This window comes from Lampris incognitus, chromosome 3, assembly GCF_029633865.1.
Source record: "Lampris incognitus isolate fLamInc1 chromosome 3, fLamInc1.hap2, whole genome shotgun sequence".
NCBI classification, from domain to species: domain Eukaryota; kingdom Metazoa; phylum Chordata; class Actinopteri; order Lampriformes; family Lampridae; genus Lampris; species Lampris incognitus.
Window position 1 is genome coordinate 77,647,622 of NC_079213.1, and position 16,838 is coordinate 77,664,459.

At 43.0% G+C, this 16,838-nt stretch overlaps 1 protein-coding gene across 1 annotated transcript in view; it reads left to right on the forward strand.

The window, feature by feature from the left end:
• Positions 1-16,838, forward strand: part of LOC130109433 (gamma-aminobutyric acid receptor subunit gamma-3) — a 222,720-nt gene that overhangs the window by 141,760 nt on the left and 64,122 nt on the right. The gene's annotated exons all lie outside the window — the stretch shown is intronic.

Consider the following 16,838-nt stretch of genomic DNA (forward strand, 5'->3'; position numbering starts at 1 on the left):
ATGTCGAATATATTTTTGGTGACATGGTGACCAGAGAGACAAGGGGAAATTCAGCAGCCATATATCAACATTTTTAACTCATTCAAAGCATTGCATTCAGTAGGTTGTTGCACTTGGTTTAATGATTTATTTCAGTGGGGTAAAATGCATAGGCTAATAGCCATTAAAACACATTTGGATAGATGTTCCCATGTGTGCTCGACTTAAATGCTGCACAAAAATAGCTCAATGCACTGCATCTGAGCTTAGAGGTGGTCTGAGCTAGAGGAGGTGTAAATGCAATTGCAAGCCAAAATGGAAAAAATGCGGCACACAGATTCCTTTTGAGCCACAAAATTACCAAATGGATGCAGGCGGGAGAAATTCACCTTGCACTTGAGGAAATTGCCTATCAACTTATATTTGCATTTGTGCCGGCTCTGCTCCAGCACAAAATTAGAGCCCTATATTTTCAACAGCGCATGGGGGAGGCTCAGAATAACAGCCGTTCATTGTTGTCTAAAATAAATATTTTAAATTTGAAAAGGGCAAAAAGTCATTTCACCTACATGATGGATCAACTCTCAATCTATTTTGTGATATGAAAGAATGCAACTTTATTAGTCACGAAAAACAGTGATGTTTGATCTTCTTCTATGACAGATAGACATCTAGTAGGTGCTGAAAGGGAGAGGTAGGCAATGTAGTAACAGATTGAATATTAAAACACTAAAGAAAAGAATTTAAGTCAAGTCAAAGAGAGAGTAAGAGAATAAACAGTAGTTATCAATCTCACGAAGCCGAATCTCACTAAGGCAGAAGCCAGAATCAGCCATGACTTTGGTGAAGGTCTGGAATGCTGACTCCTCTTTCACCCTGCAGGGGTGCTTCGACTGACCCTGAACTCCTCACTGCTCCCAATGAGCCGTTATTACCTTGCATAGTTGACATGCCATCGGTGTATGGTGTGTGTGTGTGTGTGTGTGTGTGTGTGTGTGTGTGTGTGTGTGTGTGTGTGTGTGTGTGTGTGAGAATGAATTATTTGTAAAGTGCTTTGAATGGCTGTTGCAGCTAGAAAAGCACTATATAAGATACAATTTGATTGATTGATAGGTGGGCAGGGTGGATTAATCGCTACACTTATTAATAAAAAAGCAAAGCAAAAATAGAAAAGTAGATGCTTGGATACCATTGCAACACATAACTTATTTAAAATTTGCATGATATACTATGTACTATAGTTTCCCCCCTAATATGTCTGATATGGGTGTCTACAAGTGGATAAAACAGTTCTGAACATGAACACCACTGGCAAAGTGCAAGGAAGAGACAAAGAGATGAAAATATTAGTGGTACACAAAATCTATATTGTTAGACTAATAAGAGCAAAGCACGTGGCTTTGCTCTTAATAGTCTTAACGATATAGATTTTCCAAGAAGAGGACGAGCGTGAAGGCAAAACTAAGGATAAAATGGTGGAAGTTGAAGAAGAAAGAATGTTCTGTGGAGTTCAGGGAGGAGTTAAGACAGGCACTGGGTGGTAATGAAGAGTTGCCAGATGGCTGGGCAACTACTGCAGAAATAGTGAGGGAGACAGCTAGGAAGGTACTTGGTGTGTCATCAGGACAGAGGAAGAAAGACAAGGAGACTTGGTGGTGGAATGAGGAAGTACAGCAAATTATACAGAGCAAGAGGTTGGCAAAGAAGAAATGGGATAGTCAGAGAGATGAAGAAAGTAGACAGAAGTACAAGGAGACACAGCATAAAGCGAAGAGAGAGGTGGCAAAGGAAAAGGAAAAGGCATATGGTGACTTGTATGAGAGATTAGACACTAAGGAAGGAGAAAAGGACTTTTACCTATTGACTAGACATAGGGACTGAGCTGGGAAGGATGTGCAGCAGGTTAGGGTGATCAAGGATAGAGATGGAAATGTGCTGACAAGTAAGGAGAGTGTTGAGAAGGTGGAAGGAGTACTTTGAGGGGCTGATGAATGAAGAAAATGAAAGAGAGAGAGAGAGAAGGTTGGATGATGTGGGGATAGTGAATCAGGAAATGCAGTGGATTAGCAAGGAGGAAGTGAGGGCAGCTATGAAGAGGATGAAGAGTGGAAAGGCAATTGGTCCTGATGACATACCTGTGTGGAGGCATGGAGATGTTTAGGAGAGATGGCAGTGGAGTTTTTAAGTAGATTGCTTAACACAATCTTGGAAAGCGAACTGATGCCTGAGGAGTGGAGAAGAAGCATACTATTTTCAAGAACAAGGGCGATGTGCAGAACTGTAGCAACTAAAGATGTATAAAGTTGATCAGCCACAGCATGAAGATATGGGAAAGAGTAATATAAGCTAGGTTAAGAGGAGAGGTGATGATCAGTGAGCAGCAGTATGGTTTCATGCCATGAAAGAGCACCACAGATGTGATGTTTGCTTTGAGAATGTTGATTGAGAAGTATAGAGAAGGCCAGAAGGAGTTACATTGTGTCTTTGTAGATTTAGAGAACGCATATGGCAGGGTGCCGGTAGAGGAGGTGTGGTATTGTATGAGGAAGTCAGGCATTGCAGAGAAGTACAATGGAGTGGTGAAGGATATGTATGAGGGAAGTGTGACAATGGTGAGGTGTGCGGTTTGAATGACAGATGGGTTCAAGGTGGAGGTAGGATTACATCAAGGATCGGCTCTGAGCCCTTTCTTGTTTGCAATGATGATGGACACGTTGACGGATGAGATCAGGCAGGAGTCTCCGTGGACTATGATGTTTGGGGATGACATTATGATCTGTAGTGAGAGTAGGGTGCAGGTTAAGGAGAGCCTGGAGAGGTGGAGGTATGCACTGGAGAGAAGAGGAGTGAAAGTCAGTAGGAGCAAGACAGTATAAATATGCATGGATGAGAGGGAGGAAAGTGGAATGGTGAGGATGCAAGGAGTAGAGGTGAAAAAGGCGTATGAGTTTAAATACATGGGATCAACTGTCCAAAGTAACAGGGAGTGTGGAATAGAGGTGAAGAAGAGAGTGCAGACAGGTAGGAGTGGGTGGAGAAGAGTGTCAGGAGTGATTTGTGACAGAAGGGTTCCAGCAAGAGTTAAAGGGAAGGTTTACAAGATGGTTTCTGAGACCAGCTATGTGATGTGGTTTGGAGACAGTGGAACTGACAAAGAGACAGGAAGTGGAGCTGGAGGTGGCAGAGTTGAAAATGCTAAGATTTTCACTGGGAGTGATGAAGGACAGGATTAGGAATGATTATATTAGAGGGACAACTCAGGTTGGACGGTTTGGAGACGAAGGTCTGGACATGTGTGGAGGAGAGATGCTGGGTATATTGGGAGAAAGATGCTGAATATGGAGCTGCAGGTGGCTGGTGTGACAGGAAGGCATGACAGGAAGGGATGGAAATGGATGATCCGCTGTGGCGACCCCTAACGGGAGCAGCCAAAAGTAATAGTAGTCATCTAACAATGTAGATATGGTAGTTAGCTATCAAAGCATGCATGATATAAATAGTATTTTTTTAATTTATTTTTCAAGAATTCTTGTTACAAACTATTGTGAGATGAGAAGTAGGTAGTTAGGGATATCATGCAAACATTTAGCATGTTTGTGGGCCTTTTTTTAAACTTAAATTTTATTTAGCTTTCATCAACAACAAGACAATATACACTGAACAAAAATATAAACACTTGTTTTTGCTCCATTTTTTTCACGAGCTGAAATCAAAGATCTAAGACTTTTTCTATGTACACAAAAGGCCTATTTCTCTCAAATTTTGTTCACAAATTTGTTTAAATCTGTATTAGTGAGCACCTCTCCTTTCTGAGATAATCCATCCACCTGACAGGGGTGGCGTATCAAGATGTTGATTAGACAGCATGATTATTGCATTGGTGTGCCTTAGGCTGGTCACAATAAAAGGCCACTCTAAAATGTTCAGTTTTATCTTGAAAAGAGAAATTTTTTAAGCACTGAACTATGGATTTCACAGATATGCAGGGGGGGTCAGAAAACCAGTCAGTATCTGGTGTGACCACCATTTGCCTCACACTGTGCAACACATCTCCTTTGCATAGAGTTGATCAGGTTGTTGATTGTGGTCTGTGGAATGTTGATCTACTCCTCTTCAATGGCTGTGCAAAGTTGCTGGATATTACAAGAACACGCAGTCATATACGCCGATCCAGAGCGTCCCAAACATGCTCAACGGGTGACATGTCCGGTGAGTATGCAGACCAAGCAAGAACTGGGATGTCTTTAGCTTCCAGGAATTGTGTACAGATCCTTGCAACATGGGGCCGTGCATTATCATACTGCAACATGAGGTGGTGGATGAATGGCACAACAATGGGCCTCAGGATCTCATCACGGTATCTCTGTGCATTCAAAATGCCATCAATAAAATGCACCTGTGTTCATTGTCCGTAGCATATGCCTGCCCATACCATAACCCCACCGCCACCATGGGCCACGTCACAACGTCAGCAAACTGCTCACCCTCATGACACCATACATGATGTCTGCCATCTGCCCAGTACAGTGAAAACCGAGATTCATCCATGAAGAGAACACTTCTCCAAAGTACCAGACGCCATCGAAGGTGAGCATTTGCCCACTCAAGTGGTTACGACAACAAACTGCAGTCAGGTCAAGACCCCGATGAGGACGACAAGCATGCAGATGAGCTTTCCTGAGACTGTTTCTGACAGTTTGTGCAGAAATTCTTTGGTTATGCAAAAAAATTGTTGCATCGGCTGTCCGGGTGGCTGGTCTGATTAGCTTGCAGGTGAAGATGCCAAATGTGGAGGTCCTGGGCTGGCGTGGTTACACGTGGTCTGCGGTTGTGAGGCCGGTTGGATGTACTGCCAAATTCTTGGAAATGACTTTGGAGACGGCTTATGGTAGAGAAATGAACATCCAATTCACAGGCAACAGCTCTGGTGGACATTCCTGCAGTCAGCATGCCAACTGCACGCTCCCTCAAAACTTGCGATATCTGTGGCATTGTGCTGTGTGATAAATCTACACATTTTAGAGTGGCCTTTTATTGTGAGCAGGCTAAGGCACACCTGTGCAATAATCATGCTGTCTAATCAGCATCTTGATATGCCACACCTGTGAGGTGGATGGATTATCTCGGCAAAGGAGAAGTGCTCACTAACACAGATTTAAACAAATTTGAGAACAAAATTTGAGAGACATATGCCATTTGTGTACAAAGAAAAGGTGTTAGATCTTTGATTTCAACTCATGAAAAATTGGAGCAAAAACAAAAGTGTTGCGTTTATATTTTTGTTCAGTATATAGTATATTTTCATATAATTGTTCCTTTTTCAGCTGTGTAGCATTTGTACACATTATATTCAAGTATTAAGCAACAACAAAAAATCCACTCAAAGAAAGTTGAATCAGTTCATCAGGATACGTTTATTGAGAGAGAAACGTTTCATTACTCATCTAAGTGACCTCTTCAGTCTCAATTGACTGCAGGTATCCCCACCCTTATAAACAATACATGGCATGACCAACGAAAACAACGATTGGTTTCATATGCAAATTACTATGACCATTAAGTTACAATGGCCATGTGTACTATTCACAGAAGACTGGGGAATAGCTGTAATCACAGCATTGTATGATGGCGACAGATGTACTCTTAGGACCCCCCTCGATTCAGGGATGGTTTTTCCCTCTTAACGCTCCTCTTGACTCCCTGTTCAAACAAGCATTCCTATTGTGACGTGGTGAAATAATGGACTCCTCAGCCAACCTTTCAGAGTTAACCAGCAAGCTTTTAATGACCGTAAGACAAGCCAGTGATAACACACATAGGGTTGTGTTGGTCTCCGCTTCCTCGTTTCAATGGCCACAGAACTGACCTTACCTGTCTGCCTAGTCTTTACACTCATGGTGGGAAATAACATGATGTCCAATACAACTTTTCTAATAACATCCCCATTACCTTCCACAACATCCCCGCTATCTGTAACAAATATGCCCCCGTTTTTAACATGTTCAATATCATACAATATAACACAAAACATTAAAACTCTTCAGCTGCATTGTGGGTAATATGCAAATGAACCCCCTGATTCCCAGCAGGAACACTCCAATAGAATTCACCACACTGCCCCCTTCCTTGAAAGACCAACCCAGATCCCATGTGGATGGGTCCATCCACCATGAGGGTTTCTTCTGCTGAGCACCCCTCCCGTCCCGGGCTGCTCCTTGCAGAGGGTTACTCATGGATGATTGGGGCGACACTGTATCTGCTGGGTCCCAGCCCCCACCTTTGACATCACCGCTGTTTCTGTTCCTGGCCAGGGAGGGCAGGAACAGAATCTTGGGCCAGCTCCCTGGCCCAAGATTGGCTCTGATCCAGCAGTGTCCTTACCCCTTCCCTGGACATCAGTAGCCTGGTCTACAGAGGAAGAGGGGTCTGGCACCCCACCTCCTCCCACCGCACTTTCTGTCCTGGCTTGGTCGCTGTCCCGGCTGACGTAAGGTGCAAGGCGATCTTGGTGAAGAATGACTATCTGAAGGTGGCTGTGCAGCTTCACTCTGTAGGTAACCTCTGAGATCCTCTTCAGGATGAGTCAGGGCCCCTCCCAGTTGCTGTCCAGCTTTGGGGACCGCCCCTTCTTTCGCCGTGGGTTATACACCCATATGTTGTCCCCCTGCTGGTACTCTTTGCGGTGGCAACGTACATCATAGGCTCTCTTCTGCCTTTCCCCTGCAGAAGCCATATTCTCTTGAGCCAGCTGATGAGTTGCCTCAATCCGGTCCTGTAGTGCGTCTACATAGTCCTGGCCTGGTGGCCCTTGTACTGTTGGGTTTGGCAGCTTGCCAAAGACCAGATCTACAGGCATCCGTAGCTCCCAACCAAACATTAGTGCAGCTGGGGTGCACCCTGTAGACTCCTGAGTGGCCGACTGGTATGCCATGAGTACCAGGGGCAGATGGTAGTCCCAATCCCTTTGATGCCTCGCCGTGAGCATGGCCAGTTGTGTGACCAAGGTCCGATTGAACCGCTCAACCAGGCCATCACTTTGAGGGTGCAGGGGAGTGGTCCTGGTCTTCCGCACCCCAAGGTGACGACACACCTCCCCAAACACCTGGGATTCGAAATTGTGCCCCTGGTCACTATGTAACTCCTCTGGCACCCCAAACCAGGTAAACATCCCCTCAATAAGGCAGTCTACCACTGTGGCTGTGGATTTCTCAGGGATGGCATAGGCCTCGGGCCACTTCGGGAAATAATCCATCACTGTGAAGATGTAGTGATTACCATCCTCTGTCACAGGGAATGGCCCAACCACGTCCACTCCAATTCTTTCCATGGGCGCCCCCACCCTGTACTGCTGCAGGGAGGCGTGGGATTGCCTAGTCGGCCCCTTCTTTGCATTGCAGGTGTTGCGGTTACGGCAGAACCGCTCCACGTCTCGCCGGCACCTCCCCCAGTAGAATCTTTCCTGCAGCCGCCGCAGAGTCCTGGTAATGCCGAAGTGTCCCACTCCAGGGGGGCCATGAACTGTGCATAACACTTGCTGCTGTAGTGCTCTGGGAACAACTAGTTGGCAGGTACTGCCTCCCCTCCTTGGCTCTTCCCACACCTGATAGAGGCACCCCTTATGAAGCATGAGTGAGTTCCACTGTCCCAGCAAAGCCTTGGTGGTGGGTGAGTGGGAACCTGCCATCTCTCTACTTGGGGCCTCTTTATGTGCTAGCCAGTGTATCATGGGTCTCAGGTGGCTATCCCGACATTGGAGTTCCCCTATCTTGGTTGGTGACATCTCCTCCAGCGGCACACTTGGGACCACAAGTGCCCGCACTGTGACACGATCTACCCATTTCTGTTCTCAAGTCTCCAACCGGCTACAATGGCGGCAGGCTTGATCAGGACAGGAGCGTTTGGAGAGGGCATCAGCATTGTTGTGTCGGCTGCCTCTTCGGTGGTCTGTGGTGAAGGTAAATCCCTGCAAGGCTTCAAACCATCTGGCTACCTGCCCTTCTGGTTCTTTGAAGCTAAGCAGCCAGCAGAGCGATGCATGGTCCATCCTCAGTAGGAAGTCATTTCCATACAGGTAAGGCTTAAAATGCTTTACGGCCTGTACCACTGCCAGGAGTTGTCTCTGAGTCACACAGTAGTTCCTTTCTTCTTTGCTCAAGGCTCTGCTGTAATAGGCCACCACTCTTTCCCCTTCCCCACTGGGCTGCGACAGGACTGCTCCCACACCTACATTACTGGCATTGGTGTCAAGTATGAATGGCTGCTGCATGTTTGGGAGGGCTAGCACTGGTGCTTGGGCTTTCCAGAGTATCTGAAAGGAGCTCTCACATGCTTCAGTCTGCTGGATCTAAGAAGTGGGTACTGGCAGGTGGAGATGGCCCCAGAATCCCGTGCAAAGACTGCCTTCACCATTGGCCGAGGACTCTGGCAGTTCACAGTCATGCCATTTGGCTTATGCAATAGCCTGGCCACATTTGAATGCCTCATGGAGCATGTCCTTGGCCCCATCCCTTGCTCTGCCTGCATGGTGTACCTGGACGACCTCCTGGTGCATGCAGCTCCGTTTACAGAGGCCCTCTCAAACTTCCGACTGGTGCGCGAACGCATCAAGGCAGCCAACCTGCGACTGAATCCAAGAAAATGCAATCTATTGCAGTGGGAGACAAGGTCCCTTGGACATGTGGTGGGGCCCAGAGGTGTGTCCACAGACCCTGACAAGGTCACTGCAGTCAGGGATTGGCCAGCACCCACCTCAGGAAAGGAGGTGAGGAGTTTTCTGGGACTGGCATCGTACTACCGTTGGTTCGTGCACGCCTTTGCAGACAAAGCCTGTCCGCTCCACCAGCTCACAGAGAAGGGATGACGGTTCTTGGGCTGCCCCCCTGATTTGCTGCACTATCAAGGATGTGCATGTACTCATCATTGAAAGAGCTGCTGTCTCATCATTGGAGACATTTTATAGCTACTGGATTATTATTTGACATGAAATAATGTTTAATTTTTTTTAAATTGTTTTGTATTGTTTATAATGGTGGGGATACCTGCAGTCAGTTGAAATTGAAGAGGTCACTTACTCTCTAAATTTATTTCTGATTTTTCCCTTTTTTCTCCCAATTTAGTGGCCAATTGATCCCTATTTTAATTCAAACACCCACCCTCGTATTGCATGCGTTCGCCAACTGCATCTCTCCGGCCGGCAGTCTCGAAGGAGACGCCTCCCCACTTTCGTGACAAGGCGAATCCAAGCCGAACCACTGTTTTTCCGACACACACAGAGACGAATTCATATGACGAACACAAGCCGACTCCGCCCCCCTCCCGAAGACAGCGTTGCCAATGATTGCTGCTTCATCGAGTCCAGCCATAGTCGGATCTGACGAGACCGGGGCGCGAACCCCAGTCCCCAGTGGGCAACTGCATCGACACCAAGCCGATGCTTAGACCGCTACGCCACCGCGGACCCATTGAAGAGGTCACTTAGATAAGTGATGAAACTTTTCTCTCTCAATCAACATTGCGTCCAGATGAACTGATTCACTTTTCTTTGATTATCTTTCCTGGATTATTAGGCATGCATAAAGACTTAAATATCCACTCCAACATAAACAAGCCCCTCGAAGAGAGAAGAAAATAGGAAAAATAATATGGTAATGGTCCACTCCAGGATATAATAACATAGGTAAAAACACAGATGCAATATTTACTCTGGGCATGAATGGTGTGCAATGTGTATACTATGTGTATAGAGAGTGTAAAAGTAAGAGTTCGGCAGACTGCTGAGCACTATTGGGTAATAAACCTTATCATATTGTAGCGAATTCGGGGGGCAATCCGAGATACCGTCGCCACAGCCGTGACGCGAACCCGTATCTCCTGCACCACAAGTGACAACGTTAACCAGTCGACTAAAGGGGCCGACCCGTTAGTCAAGGACCAACGTGTCTACTTATCCATGCATGTTACACTACCCCCCTCCTTCGGGCAGCGCGTCCCCGCGCTTAAGCATATCAGCTCCTTCACGCCTCAGGGCGCCTACGCTTCCGATGGCCTTACGGTCGCTCCATCCCACTTCTGACACCAATGTAGCGAATTCGGGGGGCAATCCGAGATACCGTCGCCACAGCCGGGACGCGAACCCGTATCTCCTGCACCGCAAGCGACAACGTTAACCAGTCGACTAAAGGGTCCGACCCGTTAGTCAAGGACCAACGTGTCTACTTATCCATGCACGTTACAATATTAATAACACTAAAATAGGGCTCCATTGTTTAAAAAAGGTTGATTTTTGGAGGCTTAATGAGTATGCAATTTGCTCCATCTGATAAAGGTCCCATACTTTTTGGATCCATGTATTGTATATGGGAGGGTCTGGTTTCAGCCATCTAATGGTAATGCACTTCAAGGCGTAATTAGTATATTTAAAAGGTATTTCTTTGCCCTCCCATCCAGCCCTTTAGCTATTACTCTCAATAGTGTGGGGTCTTGTGGGATATCCTGTTTGAAAACCTCTTTGAGGGCATCAAATACCTCTCTCCAGAATACATTTAGTCTAGAACATAGCCAGAATATATGAGTGTGATTAGCAATGTGTGTTTCACAGTTCCTCTAACATGAGCTGGGATGTATATGGCCCATCTTGGCTATTATTTCTGGTGTACTGAAGAATCTAGTGATTATTTTCCATTTGAATTCCCGCTATGTGTGTAAACCGTAACTATGTGTGCCTCAGTGCACACCTCCTTCCAAGTGTCCTGTAATATGATCTTGTTCATTTCTGTTTCCCATCTGTTTTTTCTGTAGGGAATTATGTAGATTTATAGATAAAAATATATGATATAATTTCCTAATTATTTTCTTATCTAAATTTCCCATTTTTATTTCTATTAGAAACTTTGCCATGGGGGTAGGTTTTATGAGTTTTGCTTGTGTGTTTTCAGAAAAATTCTTAGCTGTAAATGTCTAAAAAAAAATCATCAAAAGTCATTTTTCAACTGTTCAAATGTCTTAAGGTTGTCATCATTGAATAATTGGTGCAAACCAAATTATGATTTGACCCTTTTCTAAAGCCGATGTCTAAATTGTTAGGTATAAAGGTCGTCATAAATCCAGTGCTTATTAATGATGAGCTTAGCTTTGGTTGCCCAAAATATGGCTGCATTAATTCTCAGATTTTATGTGTGATCGTAGTCCACACTACCATTTCTTTTATAGGGGCATCGAGAAAAGACAGGATTTGCAGGGACTCTGGGCACTTTTTTTAATTTTTAATTTTACATTAAGTCAGCATGTGTATGTAAAGTTCTGAATCCATGCTATCAAAGGCTTCCTTTGTACAGCCCAGATGTAATATTTTAAGTTTGGAAGTTAAAGGCCTCCATCTGGTTTAGATAGCTGTAGTGTTGAGACTAATTCTTGCCACATGAATTTCAAGATTGTTTTATCCAAATCATCAAAAGTTGATTTCAGAATTTCTATAGGTAGCATCTGAAATATATAAAGTAGTCTAGGCAGAACATTCATATGAATACTTTCAATGTGACCCAGTAGAGAAAGAGGGAGCATAGACCATTGTTCCAAATCACTACTAATGTGCTGAATTGTTTCACTTGGCATAATATGAATTCTGTAGAGATAGGGGGGATATCTATGCCAAGGTATTTAATACCTTCTTTAGACCATTTAAATCCACTCTGAAGTTTTACACTTTGTGGTATCCTCCCATTGACATCCATAGCCTCTGTTTTAGCCACATTTACCTTGTATCCTGAGTAATACTAAGAAATACGCCCCTTTAAATGTGGCATTTTTGTGGAAGGTTCAGTCAAATTTAATAATAAATCATCTGCACAGGAAGAAATGGAAACGGATGCTCCACTGTGGTGACCCCTAATGGGAGCAGCCAAAAGTAGTAGTAGATCATCCGCATAAAGCGATAATTTATGCTCTTCTTTATTTCTTATAATTCCTTTTATATTATCATCTCTGATGAGCTGGGCAAGTGGTTTGATGCTAGTAGCAAACCGCAGAGGTGATAGAGAGCAGCCCTATCTGCATCTACATTCCAGTGTGAACTTTTCTGATCTATAACCATCGACTTTGACAGCAACCTGCGTAAATGAGTAGAATGTTTGTATCCAGTATATAAAGTTAGGACCAAATCTGGACCATTTCACTGTTTGGAATAAATATTGCCATGACACCCAATCAAATGCCTTTTTAGCATCTAGTGATATAATCATTGATTCTGATTTCTTATTTCCTTGATGGGACATTATGTTTAGTAGGCATCATAGATTATCTTCATAGCATCTTCCAGTGATAAATCCAGTCTGGTCAGGATGAATAATTTGAGTGATTATCTGATTAACTCGTCTAGCCAAGATTGGTGTTGGTATATGCAGATCCCCGTTCAGCAGTGATATTGGTCTATAAGACTGGCATTCAGTGGAGTCTTTACCTTCGTTATGTATTACTACTATAGTTGCCTCTGTCCAAGATGGTGCCATAGTTTTCAATTCTAATGCATGATGGTTTCCTTTTAATAACAGCGGAGACAACAAGTCTCTGAAGGTTTCGTAAAATTCCTTAATAAGTGTACAAGTGTCCGTATTCTTATAAAAAGATTTGTAAAACTTTGCAAAGGATTCTGTTATTTCATCTGGTTTTGTAGGATAGGTGTCTTGTAATTTTATTATCTGTAATATATTAGATGACTGCTGTTTTCTCAGTCTAAACACTAATAATCTACTTGCCCCTTTGCAATATTCATAGTATCTTTGGTTGGTAAATCTTGAGCTTCCCTCATTCTTATCTGATAGTACACTATTAAGATCTCTACAAGTTGCATTTAGATTATTTATGAGACTGGTTGATGCGGATTGTATATGTTTATGTTCTAACTCTTTTATTTTTTCTTCCAATTCTCACTCTTTATCGTCCTTCTTTCTTTTCCTAGTGCATGCGAATGAAATAATGTGGCTCCTAATGTATGCTTTAGCACAGTCCCACAGTATAAGGGGTGACATTTCAGACGAGGTATTGGTATCTAGATATTTCTTGAGCTCTGCTGTGATGGAGGTAAATTCTTTATTTAGGAGGGATGCATGAAGTCTCCATTGTTTGGATGTTGGTCTATGACCTTTATCCTGCTTTAGTGCAATGAGTGCATGGTCAGGTATAGTGCAGTATCTCAATGTCCACTATCCACCCCTTAAGGGTGCAGAAATATTAAATCCTTGAATAGAATGTTTGTCTGCTTGAATAGAAGATGAAGTCCCTGCCTCTTGGAAACTTGCTTTTCCATATATCCATGAGACCTGCTTCTATGGATTTATGTTTGAGCATTTTACTCATTCTAAATAGGGGAGCTTTAGAAGCCGGTTTTCAATCCATTAGCTGCGACATTACACAGTTAAAATCTCTTACCATCAGCAGCAGTCCAGAGCTATACTGTAATATCATGTTAAACAGTGTCCTGAGGAAACAGGTTAATTTTCATTAGGCGTGTATACATTTATGAGGGACACTTCTATGCCATCAATTAATCCATTAACCAATATATATCACCCCACAGAATCTTTATGTACCAATGTTTGTGTGAAATTGAGTTGTCTATTTATAAGTATGGATACTCCTTTCTTCCTCCCTGAACAGTGTGAAGAGTAATATATTTTATCTGCCCATGACTTTTTTTCCACTTTTCATGTTCCACATCAATAAATGGGTTTCCTTAAGAAATGCTATCTGACAGCTGGCTTGCTTCAACTTTTGCAGAATTGTCTTTCTCTTTACGGGTCTATGGAGACATTTAACATTATAGCTTATAATTGTAGGGTACCCATTACTCGCAATATAATAATAATAATAATAATGATAATAATAATAATAATATTAATAATAGACTTTATTTAGATAGCACTTTTACAAAGTGCTTGACAAAACAGGATACATTTTTTAAAAATGACACCCAAAAAGGATTGTAAGAGAGTAAAATAAAAAGCACTAACAAATAAAGCCATAAAATAAAAGCAACAGGGAAAAAAGCAATTTGTTAATCAAAAGTTACAAAACTAAGTAAGCGTAAAAATAAAAGTATAAATAAATAAAAACAAATGTCAAACATTTGCAAAAGCTTTCATAAAAAGAAAAGTTTTAAGATGAGATTTAAAGGAAGCTAGAGACTTGGTTTGTCTGCTGTATATAAAAAGCGCTATAAATGTACCCGTTATCTGTCAATAATTTTACAAATTTTGAGGTACTTTTATTCAAATTTTGCAGCACAGATCATGTCCTCTGTCAAAGCAAGAGAGGCAAGATTGAGATGGCTTGGAAATGTGTGGAGGAGAGATGCTGGGTATATTGGGAGAAGGATGCTAAATATGGAGCTGCCAGGGAAGAGGAAAAGAGGAAGGTCAAAGAGGAGGTTTATGGATGTGGTGAGGGAAGACATGCAGGTAGCTGGTGTGACAGAGGAAGATGCAGAAGACAGGAAGAAATGGAAATGGATGATCCGCTGTGGCGACCCCTAATGGGAGCAGCAGAAAGTAGTAGTAGTAGATCCTGTCCTCTGTGCTGTTATTTACCATCCTCCCAAGCCCAATCCTTGTTTCTTATTGGAATTCTCTGAATTTGTACCCTCCATCACACTGCGTCATGATAGGCTTGTCATTATTGGTGATTCTAACATACATTTTAATGATCTCACACATGGTGACACCTTGAAATATGAATTCAAGACCTTGCTTGAGAACCTAGACTTCACCTGGCATGTTACCGAGTCCAACCACCATCTTGGGAATACATTTGATCTAGTGATGGCAAAAGGATTAGGCATTTCCAATATTTCTGTGATTCACTTCACGTTCTCTGATTACTTCGGTGTATTTTTGATGCCCTTGTACTGTAACCCATAAACACAATGGAAAATATTGTTTGCAAAAGGTCACTAGACACCAAAAACCAGCATAAATTCTCTGAGCTGGTCACAGTATCTAGTATACCTGATATAAGCAGCTCAGGAAATGAAATGGTGGATTTTTTTCAAAAGTAACCTGACTACTATTCTAAATAAAGTTGTGCCTCACAGGCAAAACGGGCTCATTTAATAAAATATCACCATGGGTGACAGATTCCTTTTGTGGGCCCAAGAGATATTGTAGAGCAGCGGAGGGAAAGTGGAGGAAAACTGGTTTAGAAGTCCATCATAATATTTATAGGGAACAAGTAATAGTTTATAACTCAGCCATACGCTCAGCAAGAAGACCTCATTTCTCAGAGATGATTGCAGAAAGTAACCTATAATACTGTTTACAAATATAAACTGGCTGCTCAATCCTGTCCCTGTCAATGTCATCCTGGACAAAATATCTTCCTCTAGATGTGAAGAATTTGCAATATTATTTCACAACAAAATTACCTCTATTAGAGCAGCTATTGCCATGATGCTGATAGCATTTCTGAGCAGGAACTACATAAGATTGTGACAGAAAGTAAGTTGATATGATTGATCACATTATTATTATTGATCACCTTGAGAACTGGGTTGGCCTCTCTGGGAGTGTTTTAAATTGTTTCCACCCATACATATCAGGGAGAAAGTTATTTTTTTTTGTCATGATGGGCGATAGGAATTAACTTTTGGTGTCACTCAGGGAAGCTTCCTTGATCCTCTGCTTTTATCTTTATACATGCTTCCTCTAGGTGACATTATCAGAGAACATTATTTCCATAGCTATGCTGATGACACAGCTATATATATTTCGTTGGTCCCAAGTGACAGTAGCGTACCAGGGGTTTCCGTTAGGGCCTTCAGTAAGGAACTGCACATGGCATATGGCACAACAAGTAGCACTCAGTGGAATGCAGATCTCTGCCAGGCGTATCTCCCCTTCTCTGGTGCTCAGACTTGGCAACCACCCCTTTTTTCGCCTATTAAACCCTTATTAAAGGACTTCAGATGTGTTTAGCTGTTGTGGTTTTACTGGTATAAAATGAATGTAGATGAATTTCATTCATGTTAAAGCAAAAAAAATAAAAGTAAGAAAACATAGTTCAGCCATTGTAAATGTTTTATTGTAGCTACTGAGATAATTTCCTGCTGTGACTGTGATTAATCTTTTGCTTGAAATTGTGTTTTTATAGTGGAATCTTAACATAGGAATCTATGGCACTTCCGTGTCTAATCCCCCTCATGATGTCAGTTAAACAAACATGGCAGTGAGGTGAATAAAGCGAATTATTCTCCTGTGCTGAGATCGCCAGTGTAATGATGTACCCACCAGGCCAGTAGGTGGCAGTATTGGTATAGCTTGTTTATTGTAGACGTTAAGGTTCATGCAGAATGTCTGTGACTGTTCTCAGATCATGTAGAATGTTCTACGGTCAGAACATGTTACATCCATGGAAAAGACGAGACATGATTAAATATACAGAGACAAGATTTATTTTTCAGCTTGATTTATTATATAACAGAATATTGGGGCAGCATGGTGGTGCAGTGATTAGCGCTGTCGCCACACAACAAGACGGTCCTAGGTTCGAACCCTGGGGTTGTCCAACCTTGGGGGGGGGGTCATCCGAGGTCCTTTCTGTGTGGAGTTTGCATGTTCTCCCCGTGTCTGCATGGGTTTTCTCCAGGTGCTCTGCCCCCCCCCCCCGTCAAAAAGACATGCATGTTAGGGTTAATAGTCCTGTCTGTTCCCCTGATCAAGGCATGGCAAGACGAACTGGAGTTGGTCCCCGGGTGCTGCACGGCAGCTGCCCACTGTTCCTAGTTAGGATGGGTTAATGCAGAGGAAGAATTTCCCCACGGGGATCAATAAAGTAATAAATGAATAAAAACAACATGTTACCAGGAGTGAACC